This window comes from Salmo trutta, chromosome 12, assembly GCF_901001165.1.
Source record: "Salmo trutta chromosome 12, fSalTru1.1, whole genome shotgun sequence".
NCBI classification, from domain to species: domain Eukaryota; kingdom Metazoa; phylum Chordata; class Actinopteri; order Salmoniformes; family Salmonidae; genus Salmo; species Salmo trutta.
In genome coordinates this window covers 50,190,994-50,210,888 of record NC_042968.1, presented here as the reverse complement: position 1 = coordinate 50,210,888, position 19,895 = coordinate 50,190,994, and the positions used below count along the sequence as shown (strand labels likewise).

Here is a 19,895-nt window from a genome sequence, read left to right as displayed (position 1 = left end):
GATCATCAAGTGGGCCAACTTCCTACACACACAGCTCAGAGCAGTGAACATCTTGATGTCACAAGAGGAAGTGAAAGCCAACTTGCCTGAAGAATTTAAAAGCTACCCAGACACGCAGGTCATTGCTGACTGCACAGAACTTGTGTCAGGCACCGTCCTCCCATCTGCTGAGGAACGAGATGTTCTCCAACTACAAATCCCACTGCAAAATGGACGCATTAGTAGGAATAGCTCCTCATAGACGATTAGCTTTGTTTCCTCACTGTATGCAGGCTCCATCAGCAACAAATACCGTCAGGCATCCAACACTATCTCACCGAGGACATGGCAGTAATGGCCAACAAGGGGTTCCTCATAGATGACCTTGTACCAGGGAAGGTCTACCGTCGTCCATAGCTCTTAAAACAGAGCCAAATATCACTCGTCTGAGGATCCCTGTGGAGCGAGTGATTCGGCTGGAAAAGGATTGTTCAATGCCAACATTCCCCTAGCTATTGCAGGAAGCATCAACCAGCTCTTCACTGTGGCATGCCTGCTCTCCAACTACCAGTGTAAAGCTCTTGTGAGATGCAAAGCCTTGTGGTTGGTGTGATGACACTGTTGTGCAATCAGTTTGCTTCAGCATCGAGAGAAAAGGAGAAAACTCCAACTATGAACAGTGGTGGAAAAAATACCCAAAAGCCGTACTTGAGTAAAAGTAAAGATGCCTTACTGGAAAATTACTCAAGTAAAAGTGAAAGTCACCCATTAGAATACTACTTGAGTAAAAGTCTTAAAGTACCTGATATTAAATGTACTTAAGTATCAAAAGTAAGAGCCATAAATCCAAAAAGCAAAACAGCCAGACCTTTTATTTGGTTTGAGCTTGAGTTTTTCTGAAAGGTAACAGTCTTACGGATGCAAAAAGTGTTCAGATTTTTTTTTAAAGAATGTGGATTCTCAAATAGGCAACACTTGAAAATACATCTCTTACAGACACAATAGAAGTATGCCTTAATGAAGGAATATAGCCAGTAAACATAATCAGTTACAATAAGTCACTTTGCTCAACAAACAACATCTTATAGAAAATGTAGATGATAAGCTCATCAAAAGTATATGTACAGAACTGCACACAACCTCACTGTAGGAATATGTGGACATCACCACTGATGGAACTGTATTATAAATCAATGTGTCAGGTCATACCTTTAACAAGGACACCTATAACTTGTTAATTTTATACATACATTAACAAAACGCATAAGGCATCCCTGTCCGTGGGCTTGTTAGCATTAAGCTGTAATTACTTGAAGCTGAAAAATCTGTAAAAGCTGGTTTTCAAAGTTTCTGGAATCCAGCCTTGCTTTCCTGAGGCTGAAAACAAGTCCTGCAATACTGAACAGCCTTTCACAGGCAGCTGAGGTAGGTAAGGGTGTGTTCAGCCTCAGAGACAGCTTACAGACTGCTGGGAAGGACTTGCGCAACTCCATATCATCAGCTGAACAGGCCATGTATCTGTCCAGCTGTTTGGAGCATTATTGTGCTTGAGACGTCTTCATGGCAGAGATGAAGTCCTCATCTGATGAACTGGTGCCATCACTTAGCTGCATCAAGCTGCTCATCTGATGAACTGGTGCCATCACTTAGCTGCATCAAGCTGCTCATCTTATGAACTGGTCCTTGATGTAGTCCATTCCTGAAATACAAGGGAGATGACAATTGCAGTTATAATTTTTATGAGCCTACATTAACTTCTATGGGCTGCGGGACACAGCCAGTGAAATATCAGGGCGGAAAATTAAAAAACAACAAAATGTCATAATTCAACTTTCTCAAACATACAACTATTTTACACCATTTTAAAGATAAACTTCTCATTAATCTAACCACATTGTCCGATTTCAAAAAGGCTTTACAGCGAAAGCAAAACATTAGATTATGTTAGGAGAGTACATAGACAAAAATAATCACACAGCCATTTTCCAAGCAAGGACGTGTCAATAAAACCCAAAACACAGCTTAATGAAGCACTAACCTTTGACGATCTTCATCAGATGACACTCCTAGGACATTATGTTACACAATACATGCATGTTTTGTTCGATACAGTTCATATTTATATCCAAAAACAGCATTTTACATTGGCGCGTGATGTTCAGAAAATGTATTCCCACCAAAACACCCGGTGAATGTGCACATCAATTTACAAAAATACTCATCATAAACGTTGACAAAATATATAACAATTATTTAAATTATAGATGGACTACCCCTGGATGCAACCGCTGTGTCAGATTTTAAAATAGCTTTACGGAGAAAGCACGTTTTTCAATATTCTGAGTACATAGCTCAGCCATCACGGTGAGCTATTCAGACACCCGCCAAGTTCGGGGCAACCTAAACTCAGAATTAGTATTAGAAATATTCTCTTACCTTTGCTGATCTTCATTAGAATGCACTCCCAGGACTGCTACTTCCACAAGAAATGTTGTTTTTGTTCGAAATAATCCATATTTATGTACAAATACCTCTGTTTTGTTCGTGCGTACAGATCACTTATCCAAAGGCATAACGCGAATGCGGAACGAGAGACGAAAAGTCAAAATGTTCCATTACCGTACTTAGAAGCATGTCAAACGCTGTTTAAAATCAATCTTGATGGTATTTTTAACGTAAAATTGCAATAATATTCCAACCGGACAATAGCATATTAATTCAAGAAGAAAAAGAAGGAACGGCTTGAATGCGCATATCCAATCCCTTTGTTGCCAGGCAGACCACTCAGTAACTGAGTTCCTATTATCTGCCCAGTGACAGGAAAATGCTCAAACCACTTTCTGAAGGCTTTAGACAGCCAATGGAAGCCTTAGGAAGTGCAACGTCACCCCACAGACACTGTAGCTTCGATAGAGAATCAAAAGAAGAACTACAATTCTGACTTTTCACTTCCTGCTTGAATTTTTCTCAGGTTTTTGCCTGCCATATGAGTTCTGTTATACTCACAGACACCATTCAAACAGTTTTAGAAACTTCAGAGTGTTTTCTATCCAAATCTACTAATAATATGCATATTCTAGTTTCTGGGCCAGAGTAGTAACCTGTTTAAATATGGTACGTTTTTCATCTGGCCGTGAAAATACTGCCCCCTAGCCCAGACAGGTTAATCCATCCCCATCTATATAAATCAGCAACAGGGCTAAGTAGGCTACCCATTGAATTGAACCACAAAGTCAGGATTGTAGTTTAAATGAGTGGTTCTCAAATCTATCAACTGTCAAAATGTACAATATACAAAGTTGTTAATGAATAATAAAATATTGTTAATTAACCACATGTTGTCTTATCCATTCTGATGGTTGCGTCATCCTTTTTCCACGTTGTTGTGAATTTGGGGAGAAGGATTGCAGCTGCGATCAGCTCAGGTTTTGTGATCAGCAGGTTGATAGTTGGAAGTAGCCACCCCATCTGGACATTGGTTTCAGCCTGCAGGATGTTGATGACCTTTGCGACTGGGCTCATGGTGGCAGCATACTCTGTGAGGAAGGCGAGTTCAACTGGATTGAACCAGTGAATAAAAAATAAAAAAATAATACTGTGTTTCCTTACCTACAAAAGGGGACCACTAACCATTTCACCTGATTTAACTACAGTAATCAATGGCTGGATGAGTAGTTGACTAAATTATAGAGTAGGGCTACAATATGGGAACGTTATTAGTCCCCAAGCAAAAGGTCAGGAAACACTGCAACAGATTTAGATGATATTCAAGACCTTACATTATGATAAAATAATACATAATTCTTACTTACATTGGAACCTCGAGGTCTGTGCAGAGAACTCGGATGGCCGCCTCACCTTTGTCTTTGATGATCCTCAGGAGTCTTTCTACAGCCATGAACCAGGAGTTCCACCTTGTAGCATTCCGGCGCAGCAGCTGGTAAGCAAGTATCTTCAACGGTTTCAGCTGCAAGTGTAGATATCCCGCATCTGTTTCAAAGTGCTTGACACTTGCCAAATGTTGAACAGGACACTTTTTTGTAAGCCTCACTGCATGTTGCTTTCAGGGCATCCACTGTAGATACTAAGTTGAGTAGGTGGCCAGCACAACGCTGGTGCTTCGGCAGCTGGTACTCAAAACTATCATCTTCATTCAGGATCGTTGCCACATCAACAAACTCCACTTCTTCAATCTCCTCTTGTTCCTCTTCACCATCGTCCTGTCCTGGCTGAGCTGCTTCACCACCACCCACTGCTGCGACTGCCTTGTTGTTTTCATCTTCTCCAAAAACTTGGAAAGCTTTCAAGAAGTTAGAGCCATTGTCTGTTGTTCTCACAATCTTACTCCGGATTTCGGACTCCGAATGGATGTCATTTAGGGTGCCTGCCAACACATCAAAGGTGTGCGATCCTCTCAACCTTTTACAGGCCAGTGCTGCAGAGCATCTGTTGAGACTGTCAGGGTCTATCCAATGGGCTGTAACACCAATGAAGCTCCATCTTCTTACAGGCCAGGGCTGCAGAGCATCTGTTGAGACTGTCAGGGTCTATCCAATGGGCTGTAATACCAATGAAGCACCATCTTCTTGCAGACCAGCAGTCGGTGGTGGTGGCAATGTTTTCAACTCCGATCATGGCCTCAGTCAGTTTTTTAATTTCCTTGGATGCTTCATCAATCCTGGAGCATAGCGTGAGCCTTGATATTATCTTTGAGTTAGGCTGCAGATCCTGCACAAACAATCTGAATGGTTATTGTTCTATAACAGAAAATGGTTGGAGCCCTTGGAACATCCATCCATCTTCACCATCCATCTTCCTCTTGATCACATTCCAGAGCTTTTCAATGGGGTTCAGGTCTGGAGATTGGGCTGGCCATGACAGGGTCTTGATCTGGTGGTCCTCCACCAACACCTTGATTTTCCTGGCTGTGTGGCATAGAGCATTGTCTTGCTGGAAAAACCAATCCTCAGAGTTGGGTAACATTGTCAGAGCAGAAGGAAGCAGGTTTTCTTCCAGGACAACCTTGTACGTGGCTTGATTCATCCTTCACAAAAATAAATTTGCCCGATTCCAGCCTTGCTGAAGCACCCCCAGATCATCATCGATCCTTCACCAAATTTCACAATGGGTGCGAGACCTGGAGAGGCCTACAAGCCACCGTGTCTCCCAACCACTGTGAAATATGGTGGAGGACCGGTGATTGAAAACCTCTGGAATGTGATCAAGAGGAAGATGGTCACAAGCCATCAAACAAAGCCGAGCTGCTTGAATGTTTGCGCCAGGATTGGCAAAAAGTCACCCAACATCAATGTGAAAGACTGGTGGAGAGCATGCCAAGACGCATGAAAGCTGTGATTGAAAATCAGGATTATTCCATCAAATATTGATTTCTGAACTCTTCCTAAGTTAAAACATTTGTATTGTGTTGTTTAAAAATTTATGTGAACTTATTTTCTTTGCATTATTCGAGTTCTGACAACACTGCATCTTTTTTGTTATTTTGACCACAATATTTTTTATTTGGAATTTGTGAGAAATGTTGTCAGTAGTTTATAGAATAAAACTAAAATGTTCATTTTACCCAAACACATACCTAGAAATAGTAAAATCAAAAGTAACAGTCAGTATCTGGTGTGGCCACCAGCTGCATTATGTACTGCAGTGCATCTCCTCCTCATGGACTGCACCAGATTTGCCAGTTCTTGCTGTGAGATGTTACCCCACTCTCCCACCGAGACCTGCAAGTACCCGGACATCTCTGGGGGGAATGGCCCTAGCCCTCACCCTCCGATCCAACAGGTCCCATACCTGGGGATTGAGATCCAGGCTCTTCGCTGGCCATGGCAGAACACTGACATTCCTGTCTTGCAGGAAATCACGCACAGAGCGAGCAGTATGGCTGGTGGCATTTTCATGCTGGAGGGTCATGTCAGGATGAGCCTGCAGGAAGGGTACCACATGAGGGAGGAGAATGTCTTCCCTGTAACGCACAGCTTTGAGATTGCCTGCAATGACAACAAGCTCAGTCCGATGATGCTGTTACTCACCGCCCCAGACCATGACAGGCAGGTGTTGTTAAACGTGGTCTGCCACTGCTAGGACGATCAGCTCTTCGTCCTGTCTCCTTGTAGCGCTGTCTTAGGCGTCTCACAGTACGAACATTGCAATTTCTTTCCTTTGGTGTTTTTCAGAGTCAGTAGAAAGGCCTCTTTAGTGTCCGGAATTTTCATAGATGTGACCTTAATTGCCTACCGTCTGTAAGCTGTTAATGTCTTAACCTCTATGGGCTATGTGGGACGCAAGCGTCCCACCCCTGGTACACCCTATCAACAACAGGTGAAATATCAAGAGCGCCAAATTTGAAAACAATTAAATGTCATAATTCAAATTTCTCAAACATACAACTATCTTACACCCTTTGAAAGATAAACATCTCCTTAATCTAACCACGTTGTCCGATTTCAAAAAGGCTTTACGGCGAAAGCATAAAGTTAGATTATGTTAGGACAGTACATTGAAAATAGCTGTGTGTAATGTTTTGTCAATGCAAAGACACGCGTCACCAAAAGCAGAAAACCAGCTAAAATTATGCACTAACCTTTGACAATCTCCATCAGATGACACTCCTAGGACATTATGTTAGACAATACATGCAGTTTTTGTTCTATCAAGTTCATATTTATATCCAAAAACAGCGTTTTACTATGGCGTTGATGTTGAGGAAATCTTTTCCCTCCAATACCGCCGGTCAATTAGCACAACAAATTAAATAATTACTATTTGAAAACATTGGTAAAATATTATATTGTCATTCAAAGAATTATAGATTTACATCTCTTGAACGCAACCGCATTGCCAGATTTAAAAATAACCTTACTGGGAAATCACACTTTGCAATAATCTGAGCACTGCGCCCAGAAAAATACGCTTTGCGATACAGACTAACCGCCATGTTGGAGAGATCTAAAATCGAAAATACTATGTAAATAATCCATTACCTTTGATTCTCTTCATCAGATGTCACTTCCAGGAATCCCAGGTCCATAACAAATGTAGTTTTGTTCGAAAAAGCTCATAATTTATGTCCAAAAAGCTCTGTGTTGTTAGCACATGAACTACGCCCGCCGGACTTGTCTTCATGAAAGAGGGGGAAAAAAATATTTACGTTCGTTCAAACATGTCAAACGTTGTATAGCATAAATCATTAGGGCCTTTTTCAACTAGAACTTGAATAATATTCAAGGCGGACGATTGCATTCTCTTTTAAAACGTATTGGAACGAGAGTACCCAACATGAACTCGCGCGCCAGAGTCTTATCGGCCACCACCGTTCCAAGGCTCTTGTTCGGTCAGATCTCACAGTAGAAGATTCAAACCACTTTGTAAAGACTGGTGACATCTAGTGGAAGCCATAGGAAGTGCTCAACGATTAATAAGCCCCTGTGTGTTTCAATGGCATAGGCTTAAAGGTAATTCAACACATCAGGTATCCACTTCCTGTCAGAATTTGTCTCAGGGTTTTGACTGCCATATGAGTTCTGTTATACTTACAGACACCATTCAAACAGTTTTAGAAAATTCAGAGTGTTTTCTATCCAAACCTGAACAATAATATGCATATTCTAGCTTCTGAGTTGGTGTAGGAGGCAGTTAAAAATGGGCACATATTTTTTTTCAAAATTCTCAATACTGCCCCCTAGCCCCAAGAAGTTTTAACGACCGTTCCACAGGTGCATGTTCATTAATTGTTTATGGTTCACTGAACAAGCATGGGAAAGTGTTTAAACCCTTTACAATGAAGATCGGTGAAGTTATTTGGATTTTTACGAATTATCCTTGAAAGACAGGCCATCTTTACCTGAAAAAGGGCAGTTTTTTTGTTGTTGCTGAGTTTACTTGAGCAGGGGTGGAAAGAGTACTGTATAATTCTACTCAAGTAGAAGTACTGTTACTTTAATGAAATTATAATCAAGTAGGAGTAAAAGTACTGGTGTAAAAAAACTACTCAAGTAAAAGTAAAAAGTAGGACATTTAAAAAGTACTCAGAGGAAAAGTTACTAAGATACTTCTAAAATAATTCGCTATATCAATTTTGATGGTTATTTTTATTCTCCTTTTACAAGAATGGATGTTCATGTGAAAAGGGTGTGGCAATTGAATGCAAGCTTCACAAACAAATTAATATAAATAAATGTACTTTTCTATATACTACTGTATATGTAATATTGTTTACATGTAATGTTTGACAGGATAAATGTTCCATAAAACACCAAAAAATAACCAACAAGATTAGATCCAGCTCAGCTGATTTTAATATTAAATCTTTACAAATACAAAATGCTCAAAAGGCATTTTTTTGGTGTAACTACCTATCGAACACTTAACTCACTTCACTTCTCTCTGAATTTTCCATTCAGTTTCAGTAGGAGCTGATTTTCTAAGTTAATTGAGTCTATCCTGGCTTGCTTTGCAGTGAAGAGTAGTCCAGCACAGCTAAAAAGATGCTCACCGGCGGCAAATGCAGACAGGCCTGTGTTGAGTTTGAGGGACAACTTCTTTGTGTACGGAAACAAATTAAGTAAATCCATTTTGTCCAATGGACTAGCAAAATACCCATCCAGCTCCCCTGTACCTTCTGACCGTTTGGTTGTCAGTGATGAGAATAAATCCTCTTCATCAGATGAATGCTGCCTTAGATGCTCAGTCTCATCCTGTGTGATTGTGTCAAGATGATTCTTCAGGTACGGCAAACCTGTACATTGGAAACAACACAACAATCACATATTCAGTGTTGCAGCTAACTCTGTTGTATGTGGCTGGCAACACAATCATATTATTGGCATTGCAATAGCTCTAACACAGACTTCCACACTTGTTATTCTCAGATACTGAGATTGATTTGAGTTGTTCAAATACATTCAGACCTAACAAATTCTCTGTTGAGGTGAGTCCATGTCTGGCTGTACCCAAACATAGTTTCTCAAACTACACACTAATGTACTTGTCCCCTTGCTCAGTTGTGCACCGGGGCCTTCCACTCCTCTTTCTATTCTGGTTAGAACCAGTTTGCGCTGTTCTGTGAAGGGAGTAGTACACAGCGTTGTACGAGATCTTCAGTTTCTTGACAATTTCTCGCATGAAATTGCCTTCATTTATCAGAACAAGAATTGACAGACGAGTTTCAGAAGAAAGTGCTTTGTTTCTGGCCATTTTGAGCCTGTAATCGAACCCACAAATGCTGATGCTCCAGATACTCAACTAGTCTAAAGCAGGCCAGTTTTATTGCTTCTTTAATTAAAACAACAGTTTTCAGCTGTGCTAACATAATTGCAAACGGGTTTTCTAATGATCAAATTAGCCTTTTAAAATGATAAACTTGAATTAGCTAACACAATGTGCCATTGGCACACAGGAGTGATGGCTGCTGATAATGTGCCTCTATACACCTATGTAGATATTCCATTAAAAAGAATATCAGCCGTTTCCAGCTACAATAGTCATTTACAACATTAAACATTTCTACACTGTATTTCTGATCAATTTGATGTTATTTTAATGGACAAAATGCTTTTCTATAAAAAACAAGGACATTTCTAAGTGACCCCAAACTTTTGAACGGTAGTGTATATATTTGACACATATTTAACAAATTTTTTTGGCTAGGCACAAAACTACCTTCATACTAGCATTCATTTTTTTAAATCTTTTTTCGGTTACCTTCAGACGAGTCCCATGACACTTGTGGGGGTCCTAGAGCAAAACGGAGAACACCATTGAATCCCATTAGTTTGTAGCCCAAACGATTCGGACACAGGATGTTCTTCTACCATCCATATTTCTAAACTACTGCTCTTCTGTGCGTGAGAAGATGAGAGTTTGAAATAGGCCGTGGCCAATCTTGTTTCATTATTTACATATTTCCAGTAGGGCTGCTGCTGCTCAGCATTCATACATTAGAGCGGCCCTGTATTACTGTACTCTGCATAGGTCTCTCTCTCTCTCTCTCTCTCTCTCTCTCTCTCTCTCTCTCTCTCTCTCTCTCTCTCTCTCTCTCTCTCTCTCTCTCTCTCTCTCTCTCTCTCTCTCTCTGAGTCTCTCTCTCTCTCTCTCTCTCTTTCAACACCTAGCCCAGTGCCCAAGACATTTACTGCATTCTGTGTGAATTATTGACACATGTACATGCACACAACAGTACACACACATACCAAGACACTGGGCAAACGGCCTCATGCATGTTCACACGCAGACATAGATACACACCCTCACAGCATGTACTTATGTAACTACCCCGCCTGCCCATTGCTACTCTACACACACTACTATTTCTAAAGCAATCAAGGTCATTTCGAAGTGTCTTAGTGCTTTTCCCATTTTCCTCTGGGTTGGGTCTGATGACAGTGAACTCTCAATCTCAAATGCTTCTCAGCTTCAGCGTGTGTGTGTGTGTGTGTGTGTGTGTGTGTGTGTGTGTGTGTGTGTGTGTGTGTGTGTGTGTGTGTGTGTGTGTTGATTTTGTGCATTCTCGTGCGTGTGAGCGTACGTGCGTGTGTGTGTGCGTGTGCGTGTGTGTGTGTGTGTGTGTGTGTGTGTGTGGTGTGTGTTGATTTTGTGCATTCTCGTGCGTGTGAGCGTGTGTGTGTGTGTGTGTGTGTGTGTGTGTGGTGTGTGTATGGGAGCAGAGCAATGTGCTTGTTTTGCTTACCCTAAAAGCACAGTCCCTTTGGCATGTCAAATGGTCCCTCAGATGTTACAGTAGAGAGAGTTTCCATCTGATGTTATCTGGAATACAAGTCCAAAACAACAGTGAAAATGGACAGGGAATAGATTGAATGTACATTACAAACTTTAGAAGCTTTTACTGTCACAATGATGTTTCCGGTAACAATGAAGAGAGTCCGCTGAACAGGTTAGAGTTTTTCGCCATGAATCTTGTTCTGGAGGCAGCTCTGCAGAGTGATCACTAGCAGGCACAGTCACAAAATCATCAAATCTGATTTTAAACCTAACCTTAACCTTAAATTAAAACCAAAAAGCTACTTTTTGTTTTCATACATTTTTACAATATAGCCAATTTAGACTTTGCAGCTGGCCTTATAAAATGGGATATTGCTCAGTTCTGCCCCCAGGACAATACTCAGCCCCATATACAACCCACCACTGCGACCTGTATGCTCTCGTTGGCTGGCCTTCACTTCATAATCGTCGCCAAACACATTGGCTCCAGGTCATCTACAAGACCCTGCTAGGTAAAGTCCCCCCTTATCTCCGCTCACTGGTCACCATAGCAGCACCCACCTGTAGCACGCGCTCCAGCAGGTATATCTCTCTGGTCACCCCTAAAGCCAACTCCTCCTTTGGTCGTCTCTCCTTCCAGTTCTCAGCTGCCAATGACTGGAACGAACTACAAAAATCTCTAAAACTGGAAACACTTATCTCCCTCACTAGCTTTAAGCACCAGCTGTCAGAGCAGCTCACAGATCTCTGCACCTGTACATAGCCCATCTTTAATTTAGCCCAAACTACTACCTCTTCCCCTACTGTATTTATTTATTTTATTTATTTTGCTCCTTTGCACCATATTATTTATATTTTAACTTTTAACTTTCTTCAAACTACAAATCTACCATTCCAGTGTTTTTCTTGCCATACTTTATTTACTTTGCCACCATGGCATTTTTTTGCCTTTACCTCCCTTATCTCACATCATTTGCTCACATTGTATATAGTCTTATTTTTTTCTACTGCATCATTGATTGTATGTTGTTTTACTCCATGTGTAACTCGGTGTTTTTGTATGTTGTCGAACTGCTTTGCTTTATCTTGGCCAGGTCGCAATTGTAAATGAGAACTTGTTCTCAACTTGCCTACCTGGTTAAATAAAGGTGAAATAAAAATAAAAAACTCATGACAAACATCAACCTGCGTCCAATGGGAAGAATTGAGAATTAGAGTCAAACTTTCCCTTTGGTTTGAATGAGTGAAGAGCTGTGAATAGGCTGACAATTATCCCGGACAACAGATCATTGAAGGGGAGTTACGTTGTAGATTAACTGAGCCCATAAAAGAGAGCGAGAGATAAAGGTCCAGGTCCACCCATTTAGGCCCCCTCAGATCAGACCTATGCCCCTCCTGCTCACCCCATGTCTCCCACTCCCGCAAAGAGGGCCTCAACATGGAAGTCACACGTACACCCGGGTCGTGATCAGGAATACAGGCCCAACTCCCACACTTACACTAGCCCAAGCCAATGGCATGTACCAGATGCTCAGCATGCTCTGCTCACACTTACTGGCCTGAGGCCAAACCACACGACTAACAACATTGGACACTTCATGGAACACAAAGCCTTCACCATCTCATCCTGGAAAATCCACAGCCTGAGGTCATCTGCCTTTGGCCTAAAAAGCAGGAACCTAGACTTCACCAAAGAAATACAGACATTGTCATCCTACAAGAAACATGGTATAGAGGAGACAGACCCACTGGTTACCCACTAGGTTACAGGGAGCTGGTAGTCCCATCCACCAAACCACCACCACCAGGTGTGAAACAGGGAAGGGACTCAGGGGGTATGCTAATTTGGTATAGAGCAGACCTAACTCACTCTATTAAATTAATCAAAACAGGAACATTTTACATTTGGCTAGAAATTCAAAAGGAAATGATCTCAACAGAGAAAAATGTCTTCCTGTGTGCTACCTATATCCCCCCCACTAGAATCCCCATACTTTAATGAAGACAGCTTCTCCATCCTGGAGGGTGAGATCAATAATTTCCAGGCCCAGGGACATGTACTAGTCTGTGGCAACCTAAATGCCAGAACTGGACAAGAACCTGACACCCTCAGCACAGAGGGGACTCCAATGGTAGGTAAAACCTATAGCTCATCTCTTGGCAGTAGTTCTGTAGACTACTTTATCACTGACCTCAACCGAGAGTCTCTCAGAGCGTTCACAGTCAGACCACTGACACCCCAATCAGATCACAGCTGTCACAACTTCTGTCGAAGTCGATGCCCCTCCTTGTTCGGGCGGTGCTTGGCGGTCGACGTCACCGGTCTTCTAGCCATCATTGATCCATTTTTCATTTTCCATTGGTTTTGTCTTGTCTTCCTACACACCTGGTTCCAATCCCATTCATAACATGTTGTGTATTTAACCCTCTGTTTCCCCTCATGTCCTTGTCAGAGATTGTTTATGTGCTCGTGTTGTTGGATTGGTGCGCGACGGGTTATTGTACCCATGTTTATTTTATTATGTACTTTGGTTTTGGAGTTTGTTTTACTTTATTAAACTACTCCAGTTACACCAAGTTTGTTTCTCCTGCGCCTGACTTCCCTGCCACCTACACACACGATGTGACAGAATCTCTGACCCTAATATGAAGTCAGCAGGAGAATATGCCGATTTGGCTCTCGCCTTCTGTAAAAAGAAGGCGACTCAATTACCACCTCATCGACAGGGGGATTGTGTGATAAATCTCATGGTAGACGCTGCACTTCCCAGGAGTCACGTGTATCCCCTGTCGCAAGTGGAGACGGTGGCTATGGAAACATATGTCTCTGAATCCCTGCGTCAGGGGTACATTCAGTCCTCTTCTTCACCCGTCTCCTCTAGTTTTTTTTTGTGAAGAAGAAGGATGGAGGTCTGCGTCCGTGCATTGATTATCGAGGTCTCAATCAAATCACGGTGGGGTACAGTTATCCGCTACCTCTGATCGCCACGGTGATTGAGTTAATGCACGGGGCACGCTTCTTCACTAAACTGGATCTCAGGAGTGCGTACAACCTGGTGCGTATCCGAGAGGGAGACGAGTGGAAGACGGCGTTCAGTATTACTTCAGGGCAGTATGAGTACCTCGTCATGCCGTACAGGTTGATGAATGCTCCATCAGTCTTCCAATCCTTTGTAGACGAGATTTTCAGGGGCCTGCACGGGCAGGGTGTAGTGGTGTATATCGATGACATTCTCATATACTCCGCTACACGTGCCGAGCATGTGTCCCTGGCGTGCAGAGTGCTTGGTCGCCTGTTGGAGCATGACCTGTACGTCAAGGCTGAGAAATGCCTGTTCTTTCAACAGTCCGTCTCCTTCTTAGGGTATCGCCTTTCCACGTCAGGAGTGGAGATGGAGAGTGACCGCATTGCAGCCGTGCGTAATTGGCCGACTCCCACCCCGGTGAAGGAGGTGCAGCGATTCTTAGGGTTTGGCAACTACTACCGGAGGTTTATCCGGGGTTTTGGTCAGGTAGCTGCTCCCATTACCTCACTGCTGAAGGGGGGCCCGGTGCGCTTGCAGTGGTCGGCTGGGGCGGACGGGGCTTTTAGGCACCTGAAGGCTCTGTTTACCTCGGCTCCTATTTTGGCCCAGCCGGATCCCTCTTTTGCGTTCATAGTGGAGGTGGATGCGTCCGAGGCTGGGATAGGAGCTGTGCTCTCTCACCACTCGGGTACACCACCGAAGCTCCGCCCCTGTGCCTTCTTCTCTAAGAAGCTCAGCCCGGCGGAGCGAAACTATGATGTGGGGGACCGGGAGCTGTTGGCTGTCGTCAAGGCTTTGAAGGCGTGGAGACATTGGCTTGAGGGGGCTAAACACCCCTTTCTCATCTGGACTGACCACCGCAATCTGGAGTACATCCGGGAGGCGAGGAGACTTCTGCCGAAGTCGATGCCCCTCCTTGTTCGGGCGGTGCTCGGCGGTCAACGTCACCGGTCTTCTAGCCATCAAAAAACAAAACCACAGCTAAATGCAGCACTAACCTTTGATGATCTTCATCAGATGACACTCCTAGGACATTATGTTATACAATACATGCATGTTTTGTTCAATCAAGTTCATATTTATATCAAAAACCAGCTTTTTTACATTAGCATGTGACGTTCAGAACTAGCATACCCCCCGCAAACCTCCGGTGAATTTACTAAATTACTCACGATAAACGTTCACAAAATACATAACAATTATTTAAAGAATTATAGATACAGAACTCCTTTATGCAATCGCGGTGTCAGATTTTAAAATAGCTTTTCGGCAAAAGCACATTTTGCAATATTCTGAGTACATAGCTCGACCATCACGGCTAGCTATTCAGACACTCGCCAACGTCGAGGCTCAGTAAACTCAAAATTACTATTAGAAAAATTGGATTACCTTTGCTGTTCTTCATCAGAATGCACTCCCAGGACTTCTACTTCAACAACAAATGTTGTTTTGGTTCCAAATAATCCATAGTTATATTCAAATAGCTCCGTGTTGTTCGTGCGTTCAGGTCACTATCCGAAGGGTGACGCGTGAGCGCATTTCGTGACAAAAAAATTCAAAATATTCCATTACTGTACTTAGAAGCATGTCAAACGCTGTTTAAAATCAATTTTTATGCTATTTTTGTCGTAAAATAGCGATAATATTCCAACTGAGAAACGTTGTATTCATTCAAAGGCTGAAAGAAAAAAATGGAGTAGTCTCGTGCCCGCGCATCTCAGTGTCACTGTCCCCAGGCTGACCACTCACCAACTCTGCTGCTGTTCTTTGCCCAGAGACAGCAGACACCCCATTCCACTTTCTGGCGGCTTTAGAGAGCCAATGGAAGCCTTAGAAAATGTCACGTTACAGCACAGATGCTGTATTTTTGATAGAGATGCAACAGAAATACAACACATTGTCAGACAGGGCACTTCCTGTATGGAATCTTCTCAGGTTTTGGCCTGCCATATGAGTTCTGTTATACTCACAGACACCATTCAAACAGTTTTAGAAACTTTAGATTGTTTTCTATCCAAATCTACTAATTATATGCATATTCTAGTTTCTGGGCAGGAGTAGTAACCAGATTAAATCGGGTACGTTTTTTATCCGGCCGTGAAAATACTGCCCCCTATCCTAGACAGGTTAAGTACTCTAGAGTGTTACATTTATAACTCAAAACAGCAGTACAGTATTTTTTCATCAACATCTTTATGCTTTTGTTAATAAAAAAAATTGAAGGCGATAAAAGGACATTCCAATGCGGATGTTTATATTTCACTTAATCTCAGTTTGGGTATTGGTTAAACAAGGCAAGTCAGTTATGAACAAATTCTTATTTACAAGGACAGCCTACTCCTTCCTCGTAAATAGCTCAGTACTGTACTGCCGACCTTATTTTTTTGTTCCAGCAAGTACCAGTCAAAAGTTTGGACACACCTACTCATTCCAGGATTTTTTATATTTTTATTATTTTCTACATTGTAGAATAATAGTGAAGACATCAACTATGAAATAACACATATGGAATCAGTTAAGAACAAATTCCTATTTACAAGGACAGCCTACTGCTTCCTCCCCACCGGGGATTTGAACCCCGGTCTCCCGCGTGCCCAGCATTCTGTAGTACAGACATGGCCTGCTCTCCCTTATGTTAGGCACTTTTCCATGTTAACTACAGTATGTATTGTAAACTGCACAGTAGCCTAATAAACAAATAAACACATTTTGTTAGTAAAATAATGATTAAAAAAAATACTCTTTCAAAATGCAGATGTTGATTTAGTTATCGATCCGTAACGAATTACTATGTGAACCCAGAATTACCTCTGCTGCAGAGAATACGTTCATTAGTGTTACCAGCCTCAGAAATTGCAGCCCAAATAAATGCTTCACAGAGTTCAAGTAACAGACACATCTCAACATCAACTGTTCAGAGGAGACTGTGTGAATCAGGCCTTCATGGTCGATATGCTGCAAAGAAACCACTATCAAAGGACACAAATAATAAGAAGAGACTTGCTTGGGCCAAGAAACACGAGCAATGGAGATTAGACCGGAGGATATCTATCCTTTGGTCTGAGTCCAAATTTGAGATTTTTGGTTACAACCGCAGTGTCTTTGTGAGACATAGAGTAGGTGAACGGATGATCTCCACATGTGGTTCCCACTGTGAAGCATGGAGGAGGAGGTGTGATGGTGTGCTTTGCTGGCGACACTCTGGGTGATTTATTTTGAATTCGAGGCACAGTTAACCCGCATTGCTACCACAGCATTCTGCAGCGATACAACATCCCATCTGGTTTGTGCTTAGTGTGACTGTCATTTGTTTTTCAAGAGGACAATGACTAAACACACCTCCAGGCTGTGTAAGGGCTACTTGACCAAGAAGAAGAGTGATGGAGTGCTGCATCAGACGACCAGGCCTCCACAATCACCCAACCTCAAACCAATTCAGATGGTTTGGGATGAGTTAGACCACAGAGTGAAGGAAAAGCAGCCAACAAGTGCTCAGCATATGTGGGAACTCCTTCAAGATTGTTGGAAAAGCATTCCAGGTGAAGCTGGTTGAGAGAATGCCAAGAGTGTGCAAAGCTGTCATCAAGGCAAAGGGTGGCTACTTTGAAGAATCTAAAATATTTTTTGATCTGTTTAACACTGTTTTGATTCCATATGTGTTATTTTGTAGTTTTGATGTCTTCACTGTTATTCTATAATGTGGAAAATAGTAAAAATTAACAAAAACCCTTGTGTAAGTAGGTGTGTATTTTTTTTGAACTTTTGTTGTTTTTTTTCACTTTGGTTTGTTATCTAATTCACTTGATTTGGCAATGTTAACATATGTTTCCCATGCCCATAAAGCCCTTTAATTGAATTGAATTAAAAAGAGAGAGAGGATTGGTCAGGCGAAGATCGTTTGAAGGAGATGCACGTGCGGGAGCGCATAATTATTCCGGTCACCAGATCATCGAAGGGGAGTTCCGTTATAGATTTACTGAGCCCATCAAAGAAAAAGAGAGCGATAGAGAAAAGAGGATTGGTGAAGCGAAGATAGTTTGAAGAGACTCACGCACGCATGAGCACACACACACTCCGGAAGACTGCACTGCACTCCAGGAAAATCGATCCTCCTTCAGAGTAAAGAAATTTATGAAGCGGGAACATAAAGGCAGTCATGTCCAATTAGCTCTGCTGAATTTACAATGGGATGAGGGAGGGAAGGAAGGAAAGGGGGAGGAGCGGGGGGGGTGATGAAAACATCAGGCGAGGCCATTGGCCTGCTGATCAATGACCCGGCTCCACACTATGGAGTGTGTGTGTGTTTGTGCCACAGGAGGTTGGTGGCACCTTGTTCCAGCCATTATTATGATTCATTCTCCCCTCACCAGCCTCCACTGGTGTGTGTGGGTGTGTATTTGCATGTACAGTGCATTCAGAAAGTATTCACACCATTCCATTTTTCCACATTTTGCTACTTTACAGCTTTATTCTAATATGTATTAAATTATAAATGTGCCTCACCAATCTACACACAATACCCCATAATGACAAAGCGAAAATAGGTTTTTAGATATTTTTGCAAATGTATTTAAAACAAAAAACAGAAATATATTATTTACCTAAGTATTCAGACCCTTTGCTATGAGACTCAAAATTGAGCTCAGGTGCATCCTGTTTCCATTAATAATCCTTGAGATGTTTCTACAACTTCATTGGAGTCTACCTGTGGTAAATTCAATTGATTGGAAAGTCACACACCTGTCTATATAAGGTCCACAGTTGACAGGGCATGTCAGAGCAAAAACCAAGCTATGAGAACAAAGGAATTGTCCGTAGAGCTCTGAGACAGGATTGTGTCGAGGCACAGATCTGGGGAATTGTACTACAACATTTCTGCAGCATTGGAGGTCCCCAAGAATACAGTGGCCTCCATCATTCTTAAATGGAAGAAGTTTGGAACCCTCAAGACTCTTCCTAGAACTGATCGCCCAGCCAAACTGAGCGATCGGGGCAGAAGGCCTTGGTCGGTGAGGTGACCAAGAACCTGATGGTCATTCTGACAGAGCTCCAGAGTTCCTCTGTGAAGATGGGAGAAGCTTCCAGAAGGACAACCATCTCTGCAGCTCTCCACCAATCAGGCCTTTATGGTAGAGTGGCCAGATGGAAACCACTCCTCAGTAAAAAGGCATGTCAGCTCGCTTGGAGTTTGCCAAAAGGCAGCTACAGGACTCTCAGACCATGAGAAACAAGATTCTCTGGTCTGATGACACCAAGATTGAACTCTGGAGGAAACCTGGCATCATCCCTACGGTGAAGCATGGTGGTGGCAGCATCATGCTGTGGGGATGTTTTTCAGCAGCAGGGACTTGGAGACCAGTCAGGATCAAGGGAAAGATGAACGAGAGATCCTTGATAAAAAACCTGCTCCAGAGCGCTCAGGACCTCATACTAAGGTTCAACTTAGTATGAGGACAATGACCCTAAGTCACAAGTTTCTGAATGTCCTTGAGTGGCCCAGCCAGAGCCCGGACTTGAACCCAATCGAACATCTCTGGAGACCTGAAAATAGCTGTGCAGCAACGCTCCCCATCCAACCTGACAGAGCTTGAGACGATCTGCAGAGAAGTGGAAAAACTCCACAAATACAGGTGTGCTAAGCTTGTAGCGTCATACCCAAGAAGACTCGAGACTGCCAAAGGTGCTTCAACAATGTACTGAGTAAAGGGTCTGAATACTTATGTAAATTTGAATGAATGGTTAACTCTCTGAATGATGGTTCATGAAAGTTTAATGTGGTACCATTTCCATAAACACACCATAAGAGCTGATGGAGAAACAAACCAAAAATGCTCTTACAATATGAACAATACAGTCCACAAACAAAACACATTTACACACCTTTACATTAGCGTGCTTGACACATCAAATGCATCAATATGCATGACAATTTCTACCCAAATAGCTGATTACATGCTAATAGCTTGATGATAATGTGGTGCAAGATGAACTAAAATTAGCCAGCACACAGTGGAGTTAGGCTACAGCTAATAATGTCATACTGCTAGCAGACTTCAGAACATCAATTACAACACAAATATCCGTTCAGTACACGTTCAAAATAATTAGAAAGATTTCTGAAACAAGACCAATATTGAAAGACAGTATTGTTCTCTT

General features: G+C 42.3%; 1 protein-coding gene and 1 long non-coding RNA gene across 4 annotated transcripts in view; one reads left to right on the top strand and one right to left on the bottom strand.

Moving 5' to 3' along the window:
* The window catches only part of LOC115203738 (netrin-G2), a 147,858-nt gene that overhangs the window by 42,189 nt on the left and 85,774 nt on the right, over positions 1–19,895 (top strand). The gene's annotated exons all lie outside the window — the stretch shown is intronic.
* On the bottom strand, positions 1,599–17,913 carry LOC115203739 (uncharacterized). 3 transcript variants are annotated; one of them, XR_003880244.1, is made up of 4 exons: positions 17,791–17,913; positions 10,682–10,758; positions 8,612–8,731; positions 1,599–1,678 (listed from the first exon to the last, which is right to left on the bottom strand). It is a non-coding gene; the product is annotated as an uncharacterized LOC115203739 (long non-coding RNA). The 3 variants fall into 3 exon arrangements; XR_003880246.1 differs by having other exon boundaries at positions 17,795–17,913; XR_003880245.1 differs by lacking the exon at positions 1,599–1,678 and having other exon boundaries at positions 8,274–8,731.